Source organism: Anser cygnoides, chromosome 2 (genome assembly GCF_040182565.1).
Source record: "Anser cygnoides isolate HZ-2024a breed goose chromosome 2, Taihu_goose_T2T_genome, whole genome shotgun sequence".
NCBI lineage: Eukaryota > Metazoa > Chordata > Aves > Anseriformes > Anatidae > Anser > Anser cygnoides.
The window spans coordinates 59948780-59954779 of record NC_089874.1 but is presented as its reverse complement, the minus strand read 5'-3'; positions in this window follow the sequence as shown (position 1 = coordinate 59954779).

The window sequence follows — 6000 nt, the reverse complement described above, 5'->3', positions numbered from 1 at the left end:
TAGGTACAGGTGTAATTTAGCTGCTTTCTCATAGTCATTAGCTTTTACCAAGATTGCTAATGCGCTGCTAAGACAAAGTCAAACTGCTAAAAGCATGTAGTTGTACTTATCACTGAGCAGAAGTGCACTGCTTGGGATTTTTTCAGGCTGACCTCTAAACTTAAAACTGCTGAGTGCTTGCTGGGCCTAACAAACATCCCTGCTGTAATTCATGCAGCTGAAGAAAGGAAATGGGGAAAACACAACAAAACAAAACAAAACCACCACCACCACCACCAACAACAAAAAACACAACCAACCAAAAACTATGTTTTAAAACATCAGGGATTTCACTATAGCAATCAATCATCAGGGATTTCACCTCGCGTGTCTCGTCTTGGTTGTAGCTAGAGATTGGAAGACGTGTAAGCATTTAAAGGCAGATGATGAACTAGAAGAGTGGGCAGAGCAATGGCAAGCAAGATCTGGTACAGCAGTGCTGGAGAAGCAGGCAGACTTCAACCAGGAGGGCAAGCAGGGTGAGGCCAGGAGGGGCGGCTAATGCTGCAAGGCCAGCAACAGCTTCGGTAAGGCCTTGTTGGGGCCCTGGACCTGCTGACTGCAAACTGAAAAGGGAGTGTTAGCAGAGAAAATGGAAACAGCCAGATGGCTACGCCAGGATGCTAGGGAGGAAGACTACAAACAACTACAGCACTACTTTGGGAAAGGTATTGCGTCTCATTGACTTAGTCTTCTTGCTGTCCTTTTCTCCCATTCAGCAAAGCAATAGTTTATTAAGAAAGCTGATGTTTTTGCTATGGAAAAATTAGGCCTTAGAGCACCAGACAGCTTAGTTTATTTCTGCCAGCTTTGGGGTGGGGAATCAAGCTGGCATTTTATTACTGGCCTCTGAAGTTTAAACCTGGCATGGCTGATATCAAAGACTGTCAAAAAGTGTTGCAGAATATTGAGTATTAATCCAGGGCATCTGTCCTGAGTGATGAAGATATTTCATAGTAGGTTCTTTTGTCTGTGATTGGAAAGAATATGTTATTTAAGTGCATATGCACTTCTTTTCCTTTTGTTAGTGGGATAGACTGACAAATGAGGCAAGACAGTGGCAACTGAACCCATGCCAGACTTATCCTCACAGTATTTGCACAGGGAGGTGGATATGACTCTGCAGAACTCCCGAGCGTGGCCCTGGGCCTGTGCATACTACAGCTGTGTTCATATTACTGTAATTCTACATATATGTAGGGAAAAAAGATATTCACCTGACACAAAATGGAGTGGTGGTGGCATTGCTTGTTTGGACTTTTGGAAGCATTGCCAACTAAAAAAAAAAAAAAGCCTCAGAACAGAACAATGGATAGTTATAAAGTATGTGACAGTTAAACAACAAGAGCAGAAAAAATGTTTAGAGGAGACATATGGCTTAACATGCTGGCCCATTTTTGGTTGATCTTTTTCCAGTCCTTCTGCTCTCTCAACGTAACCTCTCTCTCAGTCCCTCCCCATTCCATAAACCCATCTGCCTTCATCTGTTAATTCAGCTCTCTGTTACTGTGGAGCCGTTTATCAGCCAAGTGACTGTGGACGATGAACTGCTCTGTTCCCTCCAATGTAGTTAAAACAGGCCTACTACTCAGTTGTGGGACAGTGCTGAGATAAATGTAAATTGCTAATGATTTGTTTGGGAACCTTTGGTGAGAGAGAGGCCAGAATAATTGAGTATTTGGCATCTTCAAAAGTTTTCCAGGGCCTGGATGCAGGCGGCAGTGGCAATCTCATCTTCACCACCCTACTAAGTATGCAACAGTTTTGGCTTAGTGTGTTCTCCCTGCTCATCTTGCGCTTGATCCTGTTCCTGTTCAGTCTGGGAGAGGTATCTTGAGGAGTCTGAACTGATGTAACAGGGTTAATTGCCCTGTAAAGCAGTCATCTCGCTATTTCCCGTCTTGCTGTCCAAGTGATTTCACCTCTCTCTCCAGTGTATCACAGGGAGGTGTTGGTTTGACCCCAGTTCTGCTTAGTAGAAAATGAACCCAGCAAAAACAGAGGGTGACTCTGCTGGATTAATGAGCTAAACTCAATTACCAAAGGAGTAGGTGAATACATGGGCTAGCTTGGAGGAAGGAGTAGGATCACAAGATCAGGAATCAGCTGCAGAGCAAAACCACAAACGTTCCCTTTCAGTAGGAATTCATTCATCTTTTGAACACCCATCTTCAGAACCTCTTCAGAATCTTCAAGACCAGAAAAGCCTCCCATTGGCTCTCTTCTAGCCCAACGTTAAAGCATGTCTGTAAGCACTGGAATAGTTGTCTGGTCAGTAATGCAGAAGTGCTGTCAGTGTGAAAGATTAACTTGGTCACTCCTTATCAGAAATTAATCCTCTTCTGAACACCTTCCAAAACAGCTACTGTAGCTAGAGATATTTTCTCACTTTGCCCCTTCCAGACGAGATCATCAGCTGAAATTAAAGCTAAGTGTATGTTAAGTCAAATCAGCCTGGTGTTGGTGCTCTGACTCTCTGGGGTCTTCATTTCTGGATTCATTGTTGCAGTGATGCTGTAGACCCCTGATTTTTTGCATAGACATGACCATTACCTTTCTCTTTTAGCCTAGGTTACTAAGAAAGTAAAACTTATAATTACTTCGTATGAGCATTTGACTACATGCACACCAAGCAGTCTTTGAACTGGTTGAGACCTCTCATGCATGCTAGTTGGGGGAGTCTCAAACATATCAAGTTCTTTTAAGTGTTGTGAAAGATAGCTGGGAAGAGGGGAGAGACTGTTAATATATATTCCCAATCCACACTGTCCTGGTGTGTAAAACGAAGCTGCAGTATGATGTCCTTTGCTGGACATCAAAGAAGCTACTGGGGTGCTCATCTAAATAATTTCATTGCTGACAGAACAACCTGTTGGGATACAGGTTCAATCTTTGCATTACTATTGAATGTGTTTTATGAATTAGGTTGTTTTTGTTGTTGTTTTTGTTGTTGTTTTTAGTTTGTTTTTTGTTTTGTTTTGTAGATACATATCAAAAAATAGTTGCTCTCTAAGTAGGATTATTTACAGGCTTTATGCAGGAAGAAATATGTAATATGTTTTCCCATGCAGAATAATGCTTGGCAATTGCTGCACATCTTTTCTACTAAGGATGCTAATATTTAACCTCCTACTTTGAAGCTGGTTAGCATTTGCTCCTGGAAGAGAATCCAGGTGGAAGAAAATGAACTTAACAGGGAAGAATGTCAAACCAGTGTATATCTACATATAAACCAATTAGGTGAAATGGCAAAAATTAGGCCATGCAAGTGATTGCAGCTGAAGGGCTGGAATTCTTTTGATCAAGCTGGGTGAATGCTCTAGTAATTCCGTACCCAAGCAAAGAAGCTCATCTGGACACCCAGCGTGAAACAGGGATGGAGTTCAGGCTGTTGCATAACATCGAACCCCTCCTGGCATGGAGGACTTTTGGTAGCTATAAGGGTTGCAGTCCTGCTGGAGCTGGAATCACTCTCAGCCTGTCCCATGTAATTCCCCAGCAATTATAACCCTTGGTGATCTTTTAGGAGAGAGTCTGTCATGGCCTATCCCAAATGTTCAGATCTGGGCTGCCAGGAGGCATATAGCATATAAGAAAAAGGCAACTTGTGCCTGAAAGCTGTTTAAAGAAAGCACTCTGTTGACAGAGCCTCAAGAACTAGCACCTACATCATAGACAAGTACCTACTGCTATGCATAAGCACAGCACTCAACTGAGATATGAGCAATCCCATCTGTGTAAGGCGAAATGTAGTAAAAGATATCAGACAGCATTAGCTCAGTGTGTTTTAAAGACACTCTGTGTGTGTCAAAATCAGTAATGGAGTACTGAGTCCCTACAAAGCAAGTAATCCATAACAAGAAGTCGTGTGAGCCAGGTGTGAGGATGTCATGTGGTCATAAATGAGTCCAGCATCCAGAAACACTGTGCTGTATCATCTGAGCAGCAGTCTCTTTGCCAATGAAAAACGATCTTTGTCCAATAGAATTTAATGAATACTAACTAGTTGTAGCAAAGAAGTACTTACATGACATCTGGCTCAGTTGGAGATGAACCCAGCATAAAAACTTAATCTGAGTAAAGAGTAAAACCTGAGCTGCTAAATGGCAGCTATCTACTAGTTTTGCGGAGCTGGTCAATTTTGATTTCTCTGTTATCTTGTTCTTATGTATACAATGGTCACCAAGAATCAGTGGCAGGATAATGGCTATGCGCCTATGTTTAATGGATTAAAAAGGCAATGTAAAGCTTAAGTAGCTTGAAGTTAGTTTTTATACTGCTTTAAGGCAGGAGCATGCTTAGTAAAGGCTGATTAGACCATTTCTTCTTTCAGAAAAACTCTCTTTGGGGAAGTTTGGTCTAGTTTTGCATCTGGCCCTCTCAAAATACAAGAAATAAGTAAGTCCTACAAGTGCCTTACTCAGCCCTTCCATCATGACCCAGATCAGCTCAAGTCAAGAGTCTTGCAGGGAAGAACGCCGGCCATTTTTTATTGACTGTAATGTGACAACCACTGTATTCGTCTGTTTTTCCAGATGTAGGTGTACCTGACATTTGCTAGGAATAACTAAAATTTCTGTTTGTCACTTCTTTGATCAAAGCCTTTTAGAAAACTGCAAACTGTCTGTTCAAAATACAAGACTATAGTAAGAACTTCCTCTGATATATACCAGGCACGAATGAGCCACAAGAATGACGGATCTTGGAAGTGCAATGGAATTCATCCTGTGAACAGTCAAGAGTGTATGTATACATCCCTTAGAAATATTTGGTAGGGAAAGATACAGTTGTTTCATCTTTTTCTCTTCCTGCCTCTCCTAAACTAAAATTCTTTCTTGACCCTATTTCTCACTTTTGTGGGACCACTCTAGCTGCCAAAATTCTGCTACTTCCAGGCAAAACACAGACATATGACTCAGTCGCATTGGCTGCCCAAAATCATCTTCACCTTACATTGTCAGCAAGTATATTTAGCTTAAGGCTGAAAAGATGCTAGAAGTTGTCACCATGCCTGTGGGACAGCAAAACCTGCTATTTCATTTAGTCTATGGGAGCTTGGGGAATGTGTGATAGGTAGGCATACAAAATTCAGAGGTTTGTTTATAATATAGATAAGCGCCTGAAGTGCCAAAGTTGATTTTAATTTTAAAGGTCCTTATGCATTATGCAGCTCTTCTCCTTTTCAGTAAAATGCAAAGTTACAATGGAAACTACTTTATTCCAATGTGTTACTTCTTTTGGGGAACACAAGAGCAAAATGTCCTCTTTAAAGTCAGAATCATTTGCTGACTTGTTTGCCACAGAACCACATCCATCTTCTGCTCATGATTCGAATGTGAATCTACAGGAGGTGGGTATACAGTTTGCCTCTTGATCTTAATTTTTATCTCCCCTGTTTTACTCAGATTCCAACAAGGGGCAATCTAAAACTGCTGCTTCTGTAGGAGATTCAGGATGTTATTTTCAGTCTGAAAGGAAAGCAGAGGTGGTAGCTAGTCAAGAGGAAAGCATGTGCCCGGTGTTCTTAAGGGGGTTCCTCTCCCAAGGTCCACGGAACATGGCAAAGTCTTGTGCATCTTCAAGTCCCATAGTCCTGAAATGCTGTGCATTTTTTTTTTCTGGCTCCTCCTTGCACACAGGTTGAGCTGCCTCTACAAGTCAGAATCAGCCTGTTTTTTTAGTTCCTGTATGTAGACTGTTTTTTAGAGTCATGTATATTTATTGCTTTTTTCTCCTACTTTGGCAAAATTAATGTCTTCGATAGAACGAATGTATGCAACCACCTTTGAAATTGTGGGATGTCATGCTGTATATGGCTGAACATTTCTGAGAAGAGAAGGATAGGTGGTGTGCTGGTACACCAGCAATCCATGTGAGCAGAAGGAGCTGAGGAAAAGCTCAGAGGGGACATTGAGCCAAGAGTGAGGAGGTCTGGGTCAGTTCTCCGCTCCTTTCTAGCAA